The following is a 25,985-nucleotide window of genomic DNA, read 5'->3' as shown; positions in this document are numbered from 1 at the left end:
TCTGGGGCATCCGCTCATTAAGGTATATCAATATGAGAGCCTGGGTGTAGAACAATTAATTATATCAAACAAATATCGCACATGGTGAGTGTACCTTAGTTTCTTGTGGCATGTTTCCTGCTGGATGGCGTTCTGTGCGATTGTTGCTGTTATAATGCCCCCAGAAGCACTAAATACACGCTCTGACAAAACCGCACCGCCAAGGTGTAGAGAGCCAGTTCGTGCTACGTGTCCAGCTTGGACATCCAATAGTTGTAAGGCACACAGGGATCACTGACGACGCTGACACGGTGTACTACGTACTCCTTCACCATCTTCCAAATTTTTTCCCTCCTTCTAACACTAGGCCGTGCATCAGGTTAAGGGTGCTGGCGGGGTGTCATAAAACTGTCCCAGGCCTTGGAAACTGTTGCCCTGCCTCTGTTGGAACTGCTGCGTGTTCCCCTCGTCTCCCCTCCTCGGATGGCCAAGGAACTACGTACTCTGCAGCCAGCTTTGTCAGCTGAAAATTTTTGGAGCAATTTTTCCACAAGGACTTTCTGGTATTGCACCATTTTGCTCATCCTCCCCACCATAGGAATGAGAGATGAGAAGTTCTCTTTGTAACCTGGGTTAAAAAGGGTGAACAACCAGTAATCAGTGTTGGCCAAAATGCGTACAACGTGAGGGTCTTGTTAAAAGCATAACTAACATAAAGTCCGCATGTGTGCCAGAGTCCCAACAGACAAGACTTTGCTGTCCTCATCAGGAGGATGACTCTCAATCTCCTCATCCTCCTCTTCTACCCATCTACGCTGAACAGATGGAATAAAACTTCCATGGGTACTACCCTCTGTAGCGGAGGCAACTGTCTCCTGCTCCTCCTCCTCCTCATCATTCAATTTGCGCTGAGAAGACTAACTGAGGGTGGTCTGGCTATCACCCTGTCTAGTTTCTTCCCGCATTTCCACCTCTTCCACATGCAAAGTGTCCCCCTTAATTGTGAGCAGCGAGCGTTTTAGTAGACACAGATGTGGGATGGTTACGCTGATAATAGCGTTATCGCCGCTCACCATTTATGTTGATTCCTCAAAGTTGCGTAAAAACCTTACAGAGGTCAGACATAAATGCACTCTCATCGCTTGTGAAGAGCGGAAGCTAATTGGAAAGGCGACGACCATGTTGCAGCTGGTATTCCTCTCCTGCTCACATAGCCTGGCCAACATGTGGAACGTGGAGTTCCAGCACATGCTCACGTCGCACAACAGTCGGTGAGCTGGAAATTGCAAGTGCTGCTGCAGCATTGCCAGACCGGCAGAAGCTCTCAATGACTTGCGGAAATGGGCACTTACGCGGCGCACCTTCACCAGTAGCTCAGGCAAATTAGGATAGGTTTTGAGAAACCGCTGAATCACTGCGTTTAACACATGGGCTACGCATGGGATGTGTGTGAGCTCCAAAGCCGCCACCAAGTTACGGCCATTATTAGACACAACAATGCCTGGTTCTAGGTTGAGTGGCGAGAGCCATAGCTCAGTCTGGTCCCGTACAACCTGCCACAGCTCTGCGGCGGTGTGCTATTTGTCACCTAACCAGATCAGTTTAAGTTCGGCCTGTTGCCGCTTCCCCACTGTAGTGCTACACTGCTTCAAGCCACTGACTGATGGCTGACTGGTGCTGCAAGATGATAATTCAGAGGTGGAAGTGGAGGAGGAGGCGGAGGAGGAGAAGGGGGGGTTGCAGCCACTAAAGTAGGTGATGGTGGAAACCCTGATGGAAGTAGGGCCCGCAATCCTTGGCGTCAGTAGCACATGTGCCATCCAAGGGTATGACTCGTTCCCGGCCTCCACAATGTTCACACAGTGTGCCGTCAGGTAAATGTAGCGTCCCTCCCTGGCAAAAGCACTTGTCCATGTGTCAGTCGTTAAGTGGACCTTCCCAATAACTGCGTTGGTCAGAGCACGGGTGATGTTACGGGACACATGCTGGTGTAAGGCTGGGACTGCACACTGTGAAAAATATTGGTGGCTGGGGACAGAGTACTGCGGGACAGCTGCCATCAGGCTGTGGAAAACCTCAGTGTCCACATGCCTAAATGGCAACATTTTCAGGCCAGCAATTTGGAAAGGTGCGCATTTAGTGCTATGGTCTGTGGGTGGCTGGCTGGGGATTTGCACTTTCATTCAAAGGCCTAGGGTATAGACATCTGTACACTGTGCAGGGACACAGAAGTGGATGTTTTAGCTGATGGTGCTTGCAAAGGTCCAGGTGCATGGCGGGAGGAATCTGGGCCTGCATCTTGGACAGGGGTCTGGCCAGCATTTGGCCAGCTCATTTTGGTACAGCACAGGTTGCAAATGACAATTCTTTTATCGTCCGCACTTTCCTCAAAAAAGAGCCAGACTGCTGAACGCCTACCCCTTGGCAATGGAGATTTCCGCAAGGGGTGCACCGGTGAAAAGTTTCAGGCCTGTTAGGTGTGGCCTGCCTTCTCCCTTTTGCCACCCCACTGAATCTTCCAGCCTGTTGTGATGCTGCGGATCCCTCCCCCTCTGTATTGCTGTCTTCGTTGGGCTTGCCACCTTCCCAGGTTGGGTCAGTGACTTCATCATCCACCACCTCCTCTTCCACTTTCTCACTCTGCTCATCCTCCTGACTTGTTGACCTAACAACAACCTCAGTTATTGACAACTCTGTCTCATCCTCATCATGAACCTCTTGATGCACTAATTACGGTTAACTTATTGGCAACTGTGTCTCGTCATCATCATCCACCTCGTGAACCACTAATTGCCGTTCCCCACCGTCATCTTCTTCTGACTATGGATGCTCAAGAGTTTGGGAATAGGGACACAAGGAAAACAGCTCCTCGGAATATCCGATTGTGGGATCACTTGCTTGCCCAAACTTTCCATGGTGGGTGGAAAGAGTATCAGGGTGAGGATTCTGTTGACCAGACTCTTGGTTACTGAGACTGGACTTTGTGGAAGACAGGGTGGTGCTTAACCGACTGGAAGCATTATCTGCTGCAATCCAACTCACCTGGTCGCACTGGTCTGACTTCGAGAGTGGTGTCCTGCGCCGCCCTGCAAACTGGGACAAGAAGCTAGGTGGATGAGTGTGTTTCTTGTGCTCTGGCAGCAGGCACAGTTTCACTGCGCCCAGGGCCACGGCCTCTGCGTGCACCATGAGCAGCACTGCCACTTCCCCGTCTCTTACTGCTCGACTTGCGCATATTGAATAGTATATATGCTTGCAAGTTGGTCACACGCACAGTAGCGCAGGTTTTGTAAGTGTATGCGCAAATAAAGTACACAGAATGTCATAGATATTTTTAGGATGCACACACGTTAAACAGGAGGTATAGCGCAAGCAATGTCTCTGTCACCACAGGCTAATAAAAAAAAACATAAACCTAGAAAACCTCTCTGTCTAATACTGACAGCACTACACTTTGGGAAAAAAAACTACACTGAATTAATGTCACAGATATTTAGGATGCACAAATATTATACAGGAGGTATAGAGCAAATAATGTCGCTGTCACCACCGGCTAATAAAAAATTACTCTGAATTAATGTCACTGATATTTAGGATGTGTACATGTTAAACAGGAGGTATAGCGCAAGTAATGTCACTGTCAACACCAGGTAATAAAAAATGTTACTAAATGAATGTCACTGATATTTAGGATGCACAAACATTATGCAGGAGGTATAGCCTCCTCATATTCAAATCCTCACTCGCTGATGCAAAACAGGCCTTCTTCTCATCTCTCATATCTTCCCTGGCCCACAGCCCTAAACAACTTTTTAGCACTTTTAACTCCCTTCTCCGTCCCCCAGCGCCCCCACCCGCTCCTCTCTTCTCAGCTGAGGACTTTGCCAAATATTTCAAACAAAAGATAGTCAGCTGCTGCCAAGGCCAATCAGATAATGGGTTGCATCAGAAGGGGCATAGATGCCCGTGATGAGAACATAGTCCTACCACTTTACAAATCGCTAGTCAGACCACACATGGAGTACTGTGTACAGTTCTGGGCTCCTGAAAACAAGGCAGACATAGCAGAGCTGGAGAAGGTCCAGAGGAGGGCAACTAAAGTAATAACTGGAATGGGGCAACTACAGTACCCTGAAAGATTATCAAAATTAGGGTTATTCACTTTAGAAAAAAGACGACTGAGGGGAGATCTAATTAATATGTATAAATATATCAGGGATCAGTACAGAGATCTATCCCATCATCTATTTATCCCCAGGACTGTGACTGTGACGAGGGGACATCCTCTGCTCCTCTGCGTCTGGAGGAAAGAAGGTTTGTACACAAACATAGAAAAGGATTCTTTACGGTAAGAGCAGTGAGACTATGGAAATCTCTGCCTGAGGAGGTGGTGATGGTGAGTACAATAAAGGAATTCAAGAGGGGCCTGGATGTATTTCTGGAGCGTAATAATATTACAAGCTATAGCTTCTAGAGAGGGGTCGTTGATCCAGGGAGTTATTCTGATTGGAGTCGGGAAGGAATTTTTCATTCCCCTAAAGTGGGGAAAATTGGCTTCTACCTCACAGTTTTGTTTTTTTTTGCCTTCCTTTGGATCAACTTACAGGATAACGGCCTTATGTACTTATGTACTATGTTATATCAGAGAAAGCTTCACTACACAGTCCCCAGAGACCCTTTACACAACTGCTAAGTCCTCTTCTCCCAAAACCTGCTTCTCCACCATTACAGAAGGAAAACTTTCCACTCTACTCTCCAAATCTCATCTGACCACCTGTGCACTTGACCCAATCCCATCCCACCTCATCCCTAACCCCACCACAGTGTTTACTCCAGCCCTAACTCATCTCTTCAACCTATCACTAACCTCTGGTGTCTTCCCCTCTGCTTTTAAACACGCTACCATTACACCCTGCCTCAAAAAGCCTTCACTTGACCCATCTTCTTTGTCCAGTTATCGCCCAATATCACTTCATCCATATGCCTCAAAGCTACTTGAACAACATGTCCATTCTGAACTGTCCTCTCACCTTTCCTCCTGCTCCCTCTTTGACCGCCTACAATCTGGCTTCCAACCCCACCATTCGACTGAGACTGCCCTCACCAAAGTCACCAATGACCTACTGAAGAAACAATACTCAGTCCTCCTTCTCCTTGACCTGTCCTCTGCCTTCGACACTGTTGACCACTCCCTTCTGTTGCAAACTATCTCATCTTTTGGTATCACTGACCTGGCCCTCTCCTAGATCACATCATACCTCACAGACCGGACGTTTAGCGTTTCCCACTAGCGCACCATCTCCTCATCTCATTCCCTCTCTGTTGGTGTCCCGCAAGGCTCTGTCCTAGGACCCCTGCTCTTCTGTATTTACACTTTTGGCCTGGGACAGCTCATACGCTGATGACACACAAATCTACCTCTCTGGTCCAGACATCACCACCTTACTATCCAGAATCCCACAATGTCTGTCTTCTATATCATCCTTCTCCTCCTCTCGCTTTCTAAAACTTAACATGTATAAAACAGAATTCATCCTCTTTCCTCCATCTTGCTCAACCGCCCCCTATCACGATCAATGGCTGCACACTCTCCCTGGTCAACCAAGTCCACTTCCTTGGAGTGACCTTGGATTCTGCCCTCTCCTTCAGACCGCACATCCAAGCACTTTCCACCACCTGCCGCCTCCAACTCAAAAACATCTCCCGCATCTGTGCTTTCCTTAAGTTTGAAACTGCAAAAATGCTTGTAAATGCCCTCATCATCTCCCGCCTAGACTACTGCAACACTCTCCTCTGTGGCCTTCCATCTAGCACTCTCGCACTCCTCCAATCTATCCTCAATTCTGCTGCCTGACTAATCCACCTCTCACCCTATTACTCCTCTGCCTCTCCCCTCTGCCAATCCCTTCACTGGCTCCCCATTGCCCAGCGAATTCACTTCAAAGTACTAACAAATACATACAAGGCCGTCCACATACTGTCCCCTCCCTATATCTCAGAGCTACTTTCCCGATACACCCCCACACGCACTCTCCGATCCTCACAAGACCTCCTTCTCTCCTCTCCTCTTATCGCCTCTTCCCACAATCGCCTCCAAGATTTCTCCCGTGCATCCCCCATACTCTGGAACTCGCTACCCCAACATATTAGACTCTCACCTACAGTGGAATCCTTCAAAAGAAACCTTAAAACCCATCTCTTCAGACAAGCCTACAACCAGTGACCCTGCTGCCTCCATACCGCCATGACCAACTTCACTCACACCTATTGTGTCCTTCTCCCATACCATGTAGATTGTAAGCCCTCACGGGCAGGGCCCTCTCTCCTTCTGTACCAGTTTGTAACTCTTCTTGTTTATGATTAGTGCAATTGTCTGTATTATGCATGTATACATCTTCTCATATGTACAGCGCTATGGAATGAATGGCGCTTTTATAATAATAATAATATCACTGATATTTAGTATGCGCACACATTAAACAGGAGTTATAGTGCAAGTAATGCTGCTGTCACCACCAGCTTATAAAATTTACACTGAATGAATATCACTGATATTTAGGATGCACACTAGGGATGAGCGAACCCGAACTGTATAGTTCGGGTTCGTACCGAATTTTGGGGTGTCCGTGACACGGACCCGAACCCGAACATTTTCGCAAAAGTCCGGGTTCGGGTTCGGTTTTTGTCGCTTTCTTGGCGCTTTTTGAAAGGCTGCAAAGCAGCCAATCAACAAGCGTCATACTACTTGCCCCAAGAGGCCGTCACAGCCATGCCTACTATTGGCATGGCTTTGATTGGCCAGTGCAGCATGTGACCCAGCCTCTATTTAAGCTGGAGTCACGTAGCACCGCACGTCACTCTGCTCTGATCAGTATAGGGAGAGGTTGCAGCTGCGATGTTAGGGCGAGATTAGGCAGTGATTACCTCCTCCAAAAGACTAAATTCAGTGATCGATCTACAGCTGTGGATCATTGAACTGCTGCTATTCAATTGCTCACTGTTTTTAGGCTGCCCAGAGCGTTTTTCAGTCACTTTTTCTGGGGTGATCGGCGGCCATTTTGTGTCTTGTGTTGCGCCAGCACAAGCTGCCACCAAATCCATTTAACCATCAATAGTGTGGTTATTTTTGGGCAATATCCTACATCAGGGGCAAGCTGTCACCAAGTGCATTTAACCATCAATAGTGTGGTTATTTTTTGGTTATATCCTACATCAGGGGCAAGCTGTCACCAAGTGCATTTAACCATCAATAGTGTGGTTATTTTTTGGCTATATCCTACATCAGGGGCTTGGCTGTGCTTGCTATTTTATTGAGGGGTGAAATACAATTGCCAAAATAGCAGTACCCTAAATCTGGTGTTTCAGCTGTGGCCAGCCAATTGTAATACTGTCTGCTATCTGGCAAAGGATATATTTTTGTTCAGGGTTAAAATACAATTCCCAACTTAGCAATTTCCTAAATTAGTGGTTTCTGCTGTATCAGGGCTACTTTAAATCTATTCATTAAAAGGGTATATAAGATTCAAGGTGCAGATAGGGTCATTCTCAATAACTTCACACACACGCTACTGTGCAATTCCAAGTCTAATTCTGTGTGTAAACGTATACCTGTCACCCAGCGCCTAAATAATAGGCCTCAAATTTATATTCATCTAAATCTGTGGTTATTGCTGTGGCTGGGCAAGTTATTTAGTGTCCGTCAAAGCACAGTTTTTGTTCTGGGTTGAAATACAATTCCCAATTTAGCAATTCTCTAAATTAGTGGTTTCTGCTGTATCAGGCCTACTTTAAATCTATCCCTAAAAGGGTATATTAGATTCAAGGTGCAGATAGGGTCATTCTCAATAACTTCACACACACGCTACTGTGCAATTCAAAGTGTGGTTATTTTTTGGCTATATCCTACATCAGGGGCTTGGCTGTGCTTGCTATTTTATTGAGGGGTGAAATACAATTGCCAAAATAGCAGTACCCTAAATCTGGTGTTTCAGCTGTGGCCAGCCAATTGTAATACTGTCTGCTATCTGGCAAAGGATATATTTTTGTTCAGGGTTAAAATACAATTCCCAACTTAGCAATTTCCTAAATTAGTGGTTTCTGATTTATCAGGGCTACTTTAAATCTATTCATTAAAAGGGTATATAAGATTCAAGGTGCAGATAGGGTCATTCTCAATAACTTCACACACACGCTACTGTGCAATTCCAAGTCAAATTCTGTGTGTAAACGTATACCTGTCACCCAGCGCCTAAATAATAGGCCTCAAATTTATATTCATCTAAATCTGTGTTTATTGCTGTGGCTGGGCAAGTTATTTAGTGTCCGTCAAAGCACAGTTTTTGTTCTGGGTTGAAATACAATTCCCAATTTAGCAATTCTCTAAATTAGTGGTTTCTGCTGTATCAGGCCTACTTTAAATCTATCCCTAAAAGGGTATATTAGATTCAAGGTGCAGATAGGGTCATTCTCAATAACTTCACACACACGCTACTGTGCAATTCCAAGTCTAATTCTGTGTGTAAACGTATACCTGTCACCCAGCGCCTAAATAATAGGCCTAAAATTTATATTCATCTAAATCTGTGTTTATTGCTGAGGCTGGGCAAGTTATTTAGTGTCCGTCAAAGCACCAGTTTTTGTTCTGGGTTGAAATACAATTCCCAATTTAGCAATTCTCTAAATTAGTGGTTTCTGCTGTATCAGGCCTACTTTAAATCTATCCCTAAAAGGGTATATTAGATTCAAGGTGCAGATAGGGTCATTCTCAATAACTTCACACACACGCTACTGTGCAATTCCAAGTCTAATTCTGTGTGTAAACGTATACCTGTCACCCAGCGCCTAAATAATAGGCCTCAAATTTATATTCATCTAAATCTGTCATTATTGCTGTGGCTGGTCAAGTTATTTAGTGTCCGTCAAAGCACAGTTTTTGTTCTGGGTTGAAATACAATTTCCAATTTAGCAATTCTCTAAATTAGTGGATTCTGCTGTATCAGGCCTACTTTAAATCTATCCCTAAAAGGGCATATTAGATTCAAGGTGCAGATAGGGTCAATCTCAATAACTTCACACACACGCTACTGTGCAATTCCAAGTCTAATTCTGTGTGTATACGTATACCTGTCACCCAGCGCCTAAATAATAGGCCTCAAATTTATATTCATCTAAATCTGTGGTTATTGCTGTGGCTGGGCAAGTTATTTAGTTTCCGTCAAAGCACAGTTTTTGTTCTGGATTGAAATACAATTCCCAATTTAGCAATTCTCTAAATTAGTGGTTTCTGCTGTATCAGGCCTACTTTAAATCTATCCCTAAAAGGGCATATTAGATTCAAGGTGCAGATAGGGTCAATCTCAATAACCTAACACACACGCTACTGTGCAATTCCAAGTCTAATTCTGTGTGTATACGTATACCTGTCACCCAGCGCCTAAATAATAGGCCTCAAATTTATATTCATCTAAATCTGTGGTTATTGCTGTGGCTGGGCAAGTTATTTAGTGTCCGTCAAAGCACAGTTTTTGTTCTGGGTTGAAATACAATTCCCAATTTAGCAATTCTCTAAATTAGTGGTTTCTGCTGTATCAGGCCTACTTTAAATCTATCCCTAAAAGGGTATATTAGATTCAAGGTGCAGATAGGGTCATTCTCAATAACTTCACACACACGCTACTGTGCAATTCCAAGTCTAATTCTGTGTGTAAACGTATACCTGTCACCCAGCGCCTAAATAATAGGCCTCAAATTTATATTCATCTAAATCTGTGGTTATTGCTGTGGCTGGGCAAGTTATTTAGTGTCCGTCAAAGCACAGTTTTTGTTCTGGATTGAAATACAATTCCCAATTGAGCAATTCTCTAAATTAGTGGTTTCTGCTGTATCAGGCCTACTTTAAATCTATCCCTAAAAGGGTATATTAGATTCAAGGTGAAGAGGCCAAAATACTAGGCCTCAAATTTATATTCAGCTTAATCTGTCGTTACTGCTGTGCCTTTATTAGTGTAACACGGTACCTAAATAGATAGCTAGATAGTGTTAGGTGTCTGTAAAAAAAGGCCTGAATTTGAATTCAATACATTGGGTCAAATAATATTTTTGTTATTGTGGTGAACGGTAACAATGAGGAAAACATCTAGTAAGGGACGCGGACATGGTCGTGGTAGTGTTAGTGGACCCTCTGGTGCTGGGAGAGGACGTGGCCGTTCTGCCATAGCCACACTTCCTAATGTACCAACTACCTCAGGTCCAAGTAGCCGCCATAATTTACAGCGATATTTGGTGGGGCCCAATGCCGTTCTAAGGATGGTAAGGCCTGAGCAGGTACAGGCATTAGTCAATTGGGTGGCCGACAGTGGATCCAGCATGTTCACATTATCTCCCACCCAGTCTTCTGCAGAAATCGCACAGATAGCGCCTGAAAACCAAGCCCATCAGTCTGTCACATCACCCCCATGCTTACCAGGGAAACTGTCTGAGCCTCACGTTATGCAGCAGTCTCTTATGCTATTTGAAGACTCCGCTGGCAGGGTTTCCCAAGGGCATCCACCTAGCCCTTCCCCAGCGGTGGAAGACATAGAATGCACTGACGCACAACCACTTATGTTTCCTGATGATGAGGACATGGGAATACCACCTCAGCATGTCTCTGATGATGACGAAACACAGGTGCCAACTGCTGTGTCTTTCTGCAGTGTGCAGACTGAACAGGAGGTCAGGGATCAAGACTGGGTGGAAGACGATGCAGGGGACGATGAGGTCCTAGACCCCACATGGAATGAAGGTCGTGCCACTGACTTTCACAGTTCCGAGGAAGAGGCAGTGGTGAGACCGAGCCAACAGCATAGCAAAAGAGGGAGCAGTGGGCAAAAGCAGAACACCCGCCGCCAAGAGACTCTGCCTGCTACTGACTGCCGCCATCTGGGACCGAGCACCCCAAAGGCAGCTTCAAGGAGTTCCCTGGCATGGCACTTCTTCAAACAATGTGCTGACGACAAGACCCGAGTGGTTTGAACGCTGTGCCATCAGAGCCTGAAGCGAGGCTTTAACGTTCTGAACCTTAGCACAACCTGCATGACCAGGCACCTGCATGCAAAGCATGAACTGCAGTGGAGTAAACACTTTAAAAACAAGGAAGTCACTCAGGCTCCCCCTGCTACCTCTTCTGCTGCTGCCGCCCCGGCCTCTTCTGCTGCTGCCGCCGCCTCGGCCTCTTCCTCCGCCTCTGGAGGAACGTTGGCACCTGCCGCCCAGCAAACATGGGATGTACCACCAACACCACCACCTGCGTCACCAAGCATCTCAACCATGTCACACGGCAGCGTTCAGCTCTCTATCTCACAAACATTTGAGAGAAAGCATAAATTCCCACCTAGCCACCCTCGATCCCTGGCCCTGAATGCCAGCATTTCTAAACTGCTGGCCTATGAAATGCTGTCATTTAGGCTGGTGGACACAGACAGCTTCAAACAGCTCATGTCGCTTGCTGTCCCACAGTATGTTGTTCCCAGCCGGCACTACTTCTCCAAGAGAGCCGTGCCTTCCCTGCACAACCAAGTATCCGATAAAATCAAATGTGCACTGCGCAACGCCATCTGTGGCATGGTCCACCTAACCACAGATACGTGGACCAGTAAGCACAGCCAGGGATGCTATATCTCCCTAACTGCACACTGGGTAAATGTAGTGGCGGCTGGGCCCCAGGCGGAGAGCTGTTTGGCGCACGTCCTTCCGCCGCCAAGGATCGCAGGGCAACATTCTATGCCTCCTGTTGCCACCTCCTCCTACTCAGCTTCCTCCTCCTCTTCTTCCACCTGCTCATCCAGTCAGCCACACACCTTCACCTCCAACTTCAGCACAGCCCGGGGTAAACGTCAGCAGGCCATTCTGAAACTCATATGTTTGGGGGACAAGCCCCACACCGCACAGGAATTGTGGCGGGGTATAGAACAACAGACCAACGAGTGGTTGCTGCCGGTGAGCCTCAAGCCCGGCCTGTTGGTGTGCGATAATGGGCAAAATCTCGTTGCAGCTCTGGGAATAGCCGATTCGACACACATCCCTTGCCTGGCGCATGTGCTGAATTTGGTGGTGCAGAAGTTCATTCACAACTACCCCGACATGTCAGAGCTGCTGCATAAAGTGCGGGGCCTCTGTTCGCGCTTCCGGCGTTCACATCCTGCCGCTGCTCGGCTGTCTGCGCTACAGCGTAACTTCGGCCTTCCCGCTCCCCGCCTCATATGCGACGTGCCCACCAGGTGGAACTCCACCTTGCACATGCTGAACAGACTGTGCGAGCAGCAGCAGGCCATAGTGGAGTTTCAGCTGCAGCACGCACGGGTCAGTCGCACTGCGGAACAGCACCACTTCACCACCAATGATTGGGCCTCCATGCGAGACCTGTGTGCCCTGTTGCGCTGTTTAGAGTACTCCACCAACATGGCCAGTGGCGATGATGCCGTTATCAGCGTTACAATACCACTTCTATGTCTCCTTGAGAAAACACTTGGAGGTGGCCCAGGAGGAGGAGGAGGAGGAAGAGGGGTCATTTTTAGCACTTTCAGGCCAGTCTCTTCGAAGTGACTCAGAGGGAGGTTTTTTGCAACAGCAGATGCCAGGTACAAATGTGGCCAGCCAGGGCCCACTACTGGAGGATGAGGAGGACGAGGATGAGGAGGAGGTGGAGGAGGATGAGGATGAAGCATGGTCACAGCGGGGTGGCACCCAACGCAGCTCGGGCCTATCACTGGTGCGTGGCTGGGGGGGAAACGCAGGACGATGACGATACGCCTCTCACAGAGGACAGCTTGTCCTTACCTCTGGGCTGCCTGGCACACATGAGCGACTAGATGCTGCAGTGCCTGTGCAACGACAGCAGAGTTGCCCACATTTTAACGTGTGCGGACTACTGAGTTGCCCCACCCTGCTGGATCCACGGTACAAAGACAATGTGCCCACCTTATTTTTTGCACTGGAGCATGATAGGAAGATGCGCGAGTACAAGCGCACGTTGGTAGACGCGCTACTGAGAGCATTCCCAAATGTCACAGGGGAACAAGTGGAAGCCCAAGGCCAAGGCAGAGGAGGAGCAAGAGGTCACCAAGACAGCTGTGTCACGGCCAGCTCCTCTGAGGGCAGGGTTAGCATGGCAGAGATGTGGAAAAGTTTTGTCAACACGCCACAGCTAACAGCACCACCACCTGATACGCAACGTGTTAGCAGGAGGCAACATTTCACTAACATGGTGGAACAGTATGTGTGCACACCCCTCCACGTACTGACTGATGGTTCGGCCCCATTCAACTTCTGGGTCTCTAAATTGTCCACGTGGCCAGAGCTAGCCTTTTATGCCTTGGAGGTGCTGGCTTGCCCGGCGGCCAGTGTTTTGTCTGAACGTGTATTCAGCACGGCAGAGGGCGTCATTACAGACAAACGCAGCCGCCTCTCTACAGCCAATGTGGACAAGCTGACGTTCATAAAATTGAACCAGGCATGGAACCCAGAGGACCTGTCCATCCCTTGTGCAGATTAGACATTAACTACCTCCCCTTAACCATATATTATTGTACTCCAGGGCACTTCCTCATTCAATCCTATTTTTAATTTTATTTTACCATTATATTGCGGGGCAACCCAAAGTTGAATGAACCTCTCCTCTGTCTGCGTGCTGGGGCCTAAATATATGACAATGGACTGTTACAGTGGTGGGTGACGTGAAGCCTGATTCTCTGCTATGACATGAAGACTGATTCTCTGCTGACATGAAGCCAGATTCTCTGTTACGGGACCTCTCTCCTCTGCCTGGGTGCCTGGGCCTAAATATCTGACAATGGACTGTTCCAGTGTTGGGTGACGTGAAGTATGATTCTCTGCTATGACATGAAGACTGATTCTCTGCTGACATGAAGCCAGATTCTCTGTTACGGGACCTCTCTCCTCTGCCTGGGTGCCTGGGCCTAAATATCTGACAATTGACTGTTCCAGTGTTGGGTGACGTAAAGCATGATTCTCTGCTATGACATGAAGACTGATTCTCTGCTGACATGAAGCCAGATTCTCTGTTACGGGACCTCTCTCCTCTGCCTGGGTGCCTGGGCCTAAATATCTGACAATGGACTGTTCCAGTGTTGGGTGACGTGAAGCCTGATTCTCTGCTATGACATGAAGACTGATTCTCTGCTGACATGAAGCCAGATTCTCTGTTATGGGACCTCTCTCCTCTGCCTGGGTGCCTGGGCCTAAATATATGACAATGGACTGTTACAGTGGTGCGTGATGTGAAGCCTGATTCTCTGCTATGACATGAATACTGATTCTCTGCTGACATGAAGCCAGATCCTTTGTTACGGGACCTCTCTCCTCTGCCTGGGTGCCTGGGCCTAAATATATGACAATGGACTGTTCCAGTGTTGGGTGACGTGAAGCATGATTCTCTGCTATGACATGAAGACTGATTTTCTGCTGACATGAAGCCAGATTCTCTGTTATGGGACCTCTCTCCTCTGCCTGGTTGCCGGGGCCTAAATATATGACAATGGACTGTTACAGTGGTGAGTGACGTGAAGCCAGATTCTCTGCTATGGGACCTCTCTCCAATTGATATTGGTTAATTTTTATTTATTTTATTTTTATTTTTATTCATTTCCCTATCCACATTTGTTTGCAGGGGACTTACCTACATGTTGCTGCCTTTTGCAGCCTCTAGCCCTTTCCTGGGCTGTTTTACAGCCTTTTTAGTGCCAAAAAGTTCGGGTCCCTATTGACTTCAATGGGGTTCGGGACGAAGTTCGGGTCGGGTTCGGATCCCAAACCCGAACATTTCCAGGAAGTTCGGCCGAACTTCTCGAACCCGAACATCCAGGTGTTCGCTCAACTCTAATGCACACACATTAAACAGGAGGTATAGCGCAAGTAATGTCACTGTCACCATCGGCTAATAAAAATTAAGCTGAATGAATGTCACTGATATTTAGGATGCACAAATGTTATACAGGAGGTATAGTGCAAGCCAACAAACGTGCGGGGAGGAGACTCTAGCATCGTGCTCAAGCACACACGGTATCGGCCGAACACCGTAATGTTCCAAGCATCTCGATGCTCGAGACAAGCTAGTGTTCAGCCGAGCATGCTCGCCCAACACTAATAACTTCAGCTGATCCACTGCCAGCTATATTGCGTCTAAAACGCTGGTCTTAAAGGGATTTTGCCATGGGGGCATATCGCTAGGACATGCACCTACAATGTGAACGGAGCGGGGGAATGAACTGAGGGCACACTGCGCATGCGCAGCCTCCCTCCATTCATTTATATTTCAAAACTATTAGACCACAGCACATTTTCTAAAACTGGTAAAATTGGGTGCACGTCCGGGTTGTGTTCTTTAGCTCCACCTCAAGAACTGTAAATATCACAAAAATTTAGACAGCACTCTGTGATGTTGATGATAATACGTGACTGTTTATTTCATATCATTTCAGCCGTGCACAGTGGTACACAAGTCACACTTGTGTACCACTGTGCCCAGCTGAAATGATATGAAATAAACAGTCACGTATTATCATCAACATCATGGAGTGCTGTCGATTCATTTCTATGGGGCCGCCGAAAATAACCGAATGCTGGCTATTTCCGTCTGCCCCAATGAAATTAATGGGAGCAGGGGCTGTGTTCTCCTTGTAGGTGACCTGTACCTATCAGACAATTGGGGGCATAGCCAAGCAATATGCCCCCATTGTATGTAATGGGAATACCCCTTTAATAAATGACCCCATAATTTCTAACAGGTGCTAACAGCCTGCCGCCACTACTGAAAGGATCACACTTACCTGTTCACCACCTCTCCAGTCCTCCACTCTGGCTTCAGTGGTGACATGTCTCTTGTGGACACATCATCTCTGAAGACATCTATTGGCTGAAGAGGATGAGATGACCATGCCCATGGAGTTATTCTGCTTGCCTGATTGGAGTCGGAAAGGAATTTTTAATTCCCCTAAAGTGGGGAAAATTGGCTTCTACCTCACAGTTTTTTTTTTTGCCTTCCTCTGGATCAACTTGCAGGATGACAGGCCGAACTGGATGGACACGTATTTTTTTGGCCTTATGTACTATGTTACTATGTTACATACCAGGGAAGAAGAAGTTAAAAGGGTTTTCTGGCCCATACTTGAAATTTAGCCCATTAAAATTACCTGTTGAGGGAAGAATATTACAGTAACTTATCCTCCATGGAGCAGGGGTTCCCAGGCTCCTGTTTACGGTTATGTGAACACTCCCACAGAGTTTCTAGGTCTCCTCCTCCCTCTCCGTCTTCTTCTCTTCCTCTCAGAAGCAGGAGACAGCGCATCATCACTGACATCACCTCCTCCTGCTGGCCTTCCCTGGTCTCAATGCCTACACACTAGTGCACATGTTCCAGGACCACTGTCCGTCTTCAGTGTACAGGCTTCAGTGGCAGACCGGCATCACAAAGTGGTGAAACGAAAATGCCATACACATATGGGAAATTTTTCACCAAGTCACTGGTGACATTAACATGACAGTATGCAGGATGTGTGGGCAGAAGGTGAGGTGAGGCAGCGTACTAATATAGGCTCAATAGCCATGCATCAACACATGGAGCATCACCATAAAGTGGGGAGGGAAAACCGTGCCACTTATTTAGTGTTACAGCCGGATGCAGCAACCGCTGCATCTCTCACAGGCCTGTACCTCCTCTCAAGCAGTCAGGGCTAATCCACATCAGCAGAAGGAAGCTATTGTCCCATCAACTTCAATGTTGTCTATTTTTCCTGATACTCCTCCTCCTCATTACTTCTTTCAACAGCAATCGATCACTGAGGCGACTGCAAAAAGACAACTGTATGCGTGCACTTATCAAACAACGCAGAAGCAGAACATGTACTTGGCCAAGTTGCTGGTGCTATAGTTCCTCCATTTCCATATATTTGACTCTGCACATTTCAGAAAACAGATGGTTTCTGCCCAGCCAAGATGAAGAGTCCCAAGCTGACATTACTTTTTTTTTAAAAGCTGTACCAGCCCTAAACACATACTCTGTGCGGAAGGTGGGCCAGTCCTTGGGTCTCTTGGTGTCTAGTAAAGTTCACGCCAGCGCTGATGTATGGAGTTGTAACTATGCTCAAAGATAATATATGTCGTTCACAGCCCACTGGGTAAATGTGGTTCTGGCCGTGCACACCAGCAACTTGGCCACGTGATGGCAATGCTGCCTCCATGTTGTAATGCTAAGATTTCTATGCCAATGTCCTCCTCTGCCTCTTCATCCTCACCCTTCAACTCTAGGCACAGCTCATAGTCGTTCTAAAGCATATGACCTATGCAAAGCTAGGCATTGTCATGTGGTTCTACAACTTGTCAACCTAGATGAACGGAGTCACACCGGGGAAGAACTGCTCAGCGTAATCAATGAAGAAATCGAACCCTGACTGTCTCCTTGTTAACTGGAGATACGAACCATGGTTACTGATAACGGAAATAACATTTTGTCTGCGCCGCATCAGGGAGGGCTGACCCATGTGCCTTGCATAGTGCACATTTTCAATATTGTTGTCACCTGATTCTTCCAGTCTTCCACTGAACTGCAAGAGCTGCTAAAAATGTCCAGGAAACTGTGCGTGCACTTCAGCCACTCTTACCGTGCAAAGCACGCCCTCCTTGAGTTGCAAAGACAAAATGCTCTTCCCCAAGATTGCTTTATATACAACGTTTCCACCCATTGGAACCATATGTTCAACCTCCCGTATAGGCAGAAAAAGGCAGTCAATGATTTCTTAATGCTGCAGTTTACTCTCTGGCAAAACTTCCACATTAGCCAGTGGCAGCTCATGCATGACACTTGCCATTTTCTCAGGCCCTTTCAGGAGGCCGTTTTATTTGTCAGTCACCAAAACTACAGGATGAATGATGTCATTCAGCTCCTTCAAATCCTGGGGGGGATGCTGATAAATATGATTGGCGAGGGGACAGAAGACAAAGTGCCTACATCTCATGGCCACCTCAGTCCTCAGGAGCATGAAATGCCAGAGGAGGACATAGACACCCAGAAAATGTATTCACAACTAGATGTTTTATTTGCCTAAGCGACAACAGAGGACCAGGAGGAGCAGGAGCAGCTGGAGGTCAACAATGAAGGCAACATAGATGATGCTGAAAGAACGTCCTCTGAGTCCCTTTTGCAAATGGCCAGATTGTCAGGATTCAGTAGAGGGATGACTACTGGCTATCCACATTGTTATACCCTCACTACCGGTCAAAAATTTGGCATTTTTTAGACTTTCTGAGATAAATACAAAAATTGACTACTATAGACATATTGTGTAGTCGGTTGGTCGCTACGAGCACCATCACCTCATGAAGGTCTGACGGAGGGGGGGGACCCTCTGCATTCATGCTCCACTGCCATGACACAGAAGGAAGCGGGGCGGTAGCAGCATCAGTTCCATAAGCAGCAACTTGAAGGGGTTGTCTGGGTTCAGAGCTGAACTCAGACAAACCTCTATTTTCACCCAGGTAGCCCCCCTGACTCGAGCATCAGAGCAGTTCATGCTCCGATGCTCTCCTTTGCGCTGCGCTAAATCGCGCAGGGAAAAGGCTCTTTTGTTTATAATAACACACTGCCCATAAGTGCCAGTGACATCACCGGGCTCCCTGAGCAGCCTGGAAGAAGAGGCTTCAGGGCTCCTGCAAGGGACCAGGTACGTCACAGAGTCTAAGAAAACTTAACTTCCGGCGAAGAATTTCCTATAAGAAAACGGGGCTTCAGAAACATGTGGAAAAAGTAGGACATGGATGTATGTTATATGTCTATCTTGTACTAATGGAACAAAGTCCTCAATCCCGGACAACTCCTTTAAGTTTGGAGTCTATGATGAGCAGTTTTCTTCAGCTGCCTTCTGAAGAAACCACCCAGCAGCAGTGGTGGGACATGCAGCAGAACCTTATCCAGCATGATCCAAGATCTCCTGGACTACTGGGCATGCAACTTGAAGTGTGGTTATAACAAGCTGACTTTTCCTTGGGCATGCTTTTCTGCCCAGCCAGTAGTGTGGCATCAAAGCGAGTGTTCAGTGCTGCTGGGGGGAATATTTACCCTTAAGAAAACTCACCTTTCCTTCCAAAATGTTGAGAGACTAACCTTCATAAAGATGAATCAGGTGTGGATCAACCAGGATTTCCAGACACTGGTGCCTCATGCAACAGAATAGATTATTATTTAATGATCATATTGTAGTGTGCTACCACCCTGGAATATTGTTCAAAATTGGCTATTACTTCTGGCCAAGTGCTGCTGCCACCATTCTCATGATGACACCCGCCTGCAGCCTTTACTTCAAACCAACTTAGAATCAGGATATTATGTGTTTATTTATACTGGTTCTTAATATTTAACTGGATTGCATTATTTTATTATTCATTATAGGTTAATCATTTTAATGCATTTATACATTGTTTCTTTGTACAGGCTATGCCATGCATTTGAGGGAGATATGAAATTTAGATCCTCTGTATGTTTTGTACATACTGTATTATTGACAATAAAGTTGACTTTGACTTTGACTCCTACAAAGGGGTTTCTTGGTGCACTGATATGTACATGTTGCATTTTTACAAGAATATGCATAGCACTGGCCATTATTGTCAAAGGGCAATTATTGTCACTGTTGCTGCCACTGCTGCCACCTTACCCACTCTGTCACGGGGCCACTATTTTCACTGTTACTGCCACTGCTGCTGCTGCCATCCTGCCTACTCTGTCTCGGGACCACGATTGTCAATGTTACTGCCACTGCTGCCACCCTCCCTACTGTGTCATGGGGTCACTGTTGTCACTGTTACTGCCAATGCTGCCACTCTCCCCACTCTGTCATGAGGCCACGACTGTCACAGTTACTGGGACTGCTGTTGCCACTCTCTCCACTCTGTCACTGTCACTGATACTGCCAATGCTGCTGCTGCCACCCTCCCCACACTGTCATGGGGCCACTACTTGAATATTGGTGCACTGCACAGTTATGTACTTCACAATAAATTATAGCAGAGTCTGTAGTTAAGCAATCTCCTATGCTCTCCCTGCACTCTCCTTGCAGTTTAACTTCCAAGCCTTCACACTAAGATTGGGCCACCAAGTAGGAAAGATATGATTAGTCAGATTGGGTTGGGTATACCAGATTTATAGTACAAATCAAATTTCTTGGTAGACTTCAGCAAAGCCGTTGAATGAAATTTTTCAAAACTTTGCTCATCTCATAATTTTAACGAAAGCAATACCTCACCAGCTGTTTCAGGGTGATTGTCCCTCATTCATGCAGAACAGAGATAACTAGTTTAACTCGGTGAGAGACCTTTGTTAGTATATAGGGGGGGGGGGGGGTAAGATATTATTTCTCCTTATGGAGAGGGCCTAGTTGGCATAAAGTGTCTTATAGGCTAGGCAGGGATCCACTGGGGAAAAGGATAGGCAGTTTAGCCCTCTTTTCTAAAGGGAAAGAAAGCTGAGCCTCTAATGCCACCAGAGGTAAGGTAGCTATCCTAAATTGTGTACAGACTCCATGCGCACTGCTTTTTAATTATGCCTAAAACTAACCATAAAATGTGCTACATGAAAGAGCATGAACTGATTTAATAATATTTCAGTTGCTCTCAATTCCTGGTGGGTGTTCATTGTCCTTATTATTTTCAGTCTAATAAACCAAAAGCTCGAATAATCTAGCACCTGTCATGACATTTAGTGCATGCTGTTTAATCACTTTTTTGATATATGCAAGTAATGTAAGTTTGAAAAACCAAAGTTATTAGCACATTCTTAATTTAGAATAATTCAAACAAAATTTAATCATGAATAGTCCATCCTCAAAAACTCTCCAATGCTTAAGACTATTTTAATCATCTAAAATTAATCTTAATTGTTCTGGCTCATTTCCAAAAACAAATCATTTGAAAACAGCTGCTGGATGTGCTAAAAACATGTCAACACTGTGGTAAATTTTTCAAGTTGTATTTGAAGTAAATTTTTCAAGTTCTTTCATGACATCTGTACTTTGCTACCAATAGCAAAAGAAGTTTAATTTAGTTGATGAAAGATTTTTTTTTTGCGAGTCTTGTATGTGATCCCCAACAGTCAGTAGATTTGACTGAATTTCTATATAAATGATACCTAAAATGGTCATTAAAAATAATGAAACTACCCGATAAAATCTAAATGTTTAACAAATAGGAATATTAATTTCATTCAAGCTCTGGTAAAATAAAAAAAATCTAACATTAAATACAATTTCAGCGAAAAACATTTGTTTGCTTATACTTGTTGTACATGGTCTGACCCCTCTGAGTAGCAAGGACTACCCAGTAATTCCAATAAATGCATCAATCCAGTAAGAATTTAGGCACATCACTTCTGAAAGAAACTCTAATAATATCATGGTTGATGTTTTGGGTTTTCTACCATGTAAACCCAGGTTGAGGTCTTACCAATATTCATACTTGATACTATGGTATGTTTTATGAATTCTTATTTTACACACAGTTTACTAACCAAGAGAGTAAGTCATTGGTAGAGATTTATTAAGACTGGTGCTTTTTGCGCTTCTCTTGATATCCCCTGCACTGCCAGAAGATGCACCTAATTTATGACGAGGTGCATCCTTTGGCAGTCCTTGGCCTAAACAGAAATCTACAACAGCTTAGAGCTACAATAGATTCCTGGCTTCATTTGCACCAGAACACTGGTGTAAGAGAAAATACATTTGTCTGGGCTGTTGGTCATGCCCCTTTCCCAACCTTTTGGAAAAGTGGCGAAGTTGGCGCAAAAATATACACAAACAAAAAGTTGCATTTAAAAAGTAACAAACATGCAGCTTGCAAATTGTTAAGGCCACATTTGGAGCAAAAGAGATGATAAATTTCCCCCAATGACTCTACACATGGTACATTTAGTCTGTATTGTCAGCTAATTAGCAATATAAGGCCTCGTTCACATTTCCATGTTCGTTTGATGCCCTCGGATAATGGTCTGTGGAACACTGACAGAATATGGATGACATATGTGTTGTGTCAGTGGTTTTTCACGGCCTTTTAGAATTCAATGAGCCTCATTGCAGACCAAAATATTGCATGTATTTGATATTTCCGGTGACCCATGGTGGGTGGAAAACAACTGATGTGTGAACAAACACATTAAAATCAATGGGTAACTGTGCTGTTCATGGAAAATGAAAATGTGAATGAGGCCTAAATTTGAGATACAGGAATAGTTGACATGGCTTTGTCCGCTATCCTCAAATAAATAATTAACTGCTAGTCCTTGGGATTTGTGATGGAAATGATACAATAATCCTTTGATTTAAGAACTCTGCTATCATAACAGCCTTTGTTTTTTCTATTTTATTTTAAGTTTCTCATATATACAATAATTTTAACAATTGTAATAAAAGAACTAAAAGAACTAAAGCCATAAAGAAGAAAAAAGAAACCCAAGAACTGTTTCACTTCCCCCTATTTCATAGTTAATTCTTCCCTCACATCTATGTCCTCAGAATTTCTAGTAACTTTTTCTAGTCTCAGTTCCTACCTTTCCAGTTTTTTGCAATATATACTTTAATTTGAACTGTGACTGTGAAGTATGTAGTTTAAACAAATGGATACATAAATCTTGGCTGTGTCCATTCTTTATTTATTCTATCATATGCTATTCTATTCTATTCACTATATAACATTGTTCTTTAAATTGATTTAGAGCAACTTCACACATACAGTTTTTTTCTGTGCTTTAACCAGTTCCAGACCAGACCATTTATTCCACTTCCTGACTAGATGCCTTTTCTGTTTACAGAGAATATTATTTTTATTTTATTTTTATAGGTGAGAAAATAAAAATGGGAAAATAGTCTGCTTTGCATATTTTTTTCATAAAAAAAAAAAATAGGAGTCTTTTCTGTTACTGCAGTATTCATATGGGGAATTCATTGTTTATATTAATTGAGGGAGAGTCTAGAAGCTAAAAACACAGAAATATAGTGGCAAATCTGGGGGAGCTGCTCAACCCCTAACACTGCACCGTGTTTTTCATTGGGGGAGCAGCCCCACCGCATGTGGACCGCAGCAAACGACTATCCCCAGCAAAAAAATGCATACGGTGGAGGATGTCGGTGTGGTCCACATGCACCACAAAGGCATCCTACACAAAACAGAGCATTGTGCGGATGAAAATATAATCATATAAATCACAGTAGAAATGCACCAAACGGATATGCCACTGACTATACTGGCTAGTCATAAATGCAGATATTAAAAGCTGAGACTTTTGCCAATATATTCCTGTCAGGAAAATATCGGAGCCCATCATGCACCACGTCACGGTCACTCAGCATGGCAAGGGGTCCTACCACTAAGCTACCTATGGTGTGAACAAGGTCTGAAGGTGATGTAATCCAGCTCACAGCCAAGCTTCCACACAACCGCATAGCAGGACAACTAATGCAATGTGAACAAAGCAAGACTGTAAGCCACACCTATATCAGACCATGTGATGGAGGTAACCAGGTGCAAAGGAGAGTGTTTGAATGCCAGGTAAAGGCACATACACTACATATAAAACAAGACAAAAACACAGAAATATAGTGGAAAATCTGGGGGAGCTGCTCAACCCCTAACACTGTAGCGTGTTTTTCATTGGGGGAACAACCCCACCGCATGTGGACCGCAGCAAACGACTATCCCCAGCAAAAAAATGCATACGGTGGGGGATGTCGGTGCGGTCCACATGCACCACAAAGGCATCCTACACAAAACGGAGCATTGTGCGGATGAAAATATAATCATATAAATCACAGAAGAAATGCACCAAACGGATATGCCACTGACTATATTGGCTTGTCATAAATGCAGATATCAAAAGCTGAGACTTTTGCCAATATATTCCTGTCAGGAAAATATCGGAGCCCATCATTCACCTGGTAACCTCCATCACATGGTCTGATATGGGTGTGGCTTACAGTCTTGCTTTGTTCACATTGCATTAGTTGTCCTGCTATGTGGTTGTGTGGAAGCTTGGCTGTGAGCTGAATTACATCACCTTCAGACCTTGTTCACACCATAGGTAGCTTAGTGGTAGGACCCCTTGCCATGCTGAGTGACCGTGACGTGGTGCATGATGGGCTCCAATATTTTCCTGACAGGAATATATTGGCAAAAGTCTCAGCTTTTAATATCTGCATTTATGACTAGCCAGTATAGTCAGTGGCATATCCGTTTGGTGCATTTCTTCTGTGATTTATATAGAGTCTAGAAGCTGCAATGTGGACTACGGGTAGTTTTTTTTTTAGTATAATTTATTTTTAGATTTCTTTATTTTATACTTTTTGCCTCTCAAAAGGTCATGCAAAATCTTTGGAGTGAATTGTAACATTACATTTTTCATTGCAGAATTTTCCTGTAACTGGGGTTGATATTAGCCCCAGTTACAGGGGGAATACAGTCCCTCAGAGTTTTACAAGGCTGTTGAGACCCACTGCAGAGCTTATCTGGCTATACGACCCAGCAGCTTGTGTAGCTTATTGGTTATATTGTACAGCATTGTTGCTTCTTGATCAGTAAACATAGTGTTCATTGAGTGCTTTGTATCCAGCGATAGAAAAGGCAGTGACCGTAAAAACGGTCTCTGCCTTATCTACAGGGAGACTGACTGTCATTGTAAGTTGGCTTCCCACTCCTGCAGCTACATGATCTCCATATAGCAGCTAATTCTGCAAGGATGCTCATAAACATGCTTGCAGAGTTATATGCTGACTGTCAGGACATATACTGTCTAAAGGAGGTCTGCAAATAGTTAGAATGTTTATAAAAAAAAACAGCATATGCAGTGGAAGGGATTGGGGTGGCCCCAACGGTACACTCGGACCCATGGATATCGTTGAGGTGTCACCACATGTTGCTGCTCTCCGGAAGGGCTGGTAAGGAGTGGTGGACCACAATGGTAAATAAGTCGAGCTAGGCTCTGAAGTAAACCAGTGTGCTTCTTTACTACAGGAATTCTAGTGCAAAACAATACAGGTAAGGCATATGGCTGGATTCTCCAATCTCCTCCCGGGCAGAAGAAGAGTTGACACTGATGAAAAGCTTGAGCTAGCTATCCCTCTCTCAGAAGGCTGGTGCCCGGTCCGATGGCTGGAGGTCCACAGTCTGTGGCTCAGTAGTCTGGCTTGCCCCTTGGTTACAGGGCTGTTGACCCCTGATATGTGCTTCAGTATCCCCATCTCAGCATCTTCTTCTGGTCACTAATGCAGTCTGGTATGAGTCTATTCTAAGCACTGATCCCTAACTGCAGAACACTAGGGGCTCTGACTGATCTCCTTATATGTATTTTCTGGGTGAACAAGAACCTTCTATTGGGAGGGGTGGAGTAAAGGAACTCACCCCAAGCAAATACAATGTTACAGTTCTGCTCTATCATAGACTTACATTAGAGAATCAATAATACCCAGTGGCAATGGCATAGCAGTTTTTCCAGACAAAACAAATCTTTAGACATACAGTAATAGGATAGTTAAACCAGACATCCAAAAGGTCAATCTGTCTGGTTTTGTTGATAAACAAGTCAGGCTTTTTCCCTGCAAAATATAGAATTCTTTAAGTCTTATGGTAACTATGGTAAATATAGTATTCTTTAAAGGGAACCTGTCATGTGGATATTTGATTAGAATCTAACTAATTATATACAATCATTAACTACTAAAAAGTACCTTAGATGTATTCACTTACTGGTGTGACAGATGGTTACCTCATAATATACAGACAAAGATGCCACATGCTGCATGCTAATGAGCTGATTTGAGTCCAGCCTGACATCATTGAGTCCAGCGTTTATTTAATTAACAGCTATAGCCACTCCGCTGCCCACCTGCTGCTGATAGATATGGAAAATAACTGTCACTCAGCAGCAGGTGGGCGGGGAGAGTCAGGAGCTCATGAATATTCATGACTCATCATTATCA

Source organism: Bufo gargarizans, chromosome 4 (genome assembly GCF_014858855.1).
Source record: "Bufo gargarizans isolate SCDJY-AF-19 chromosome 4, ASM1485885v1, whole genome shotgun sequence".
NCBI classification, from domain to species: Eukaryota; Metazoa; Chordata; class Amphibia; order Anura; family Bufonidae; genus Bufo; species Bufo gargarizans.
Note: the sequence above shows the minus strand (reverse complement) of the source record.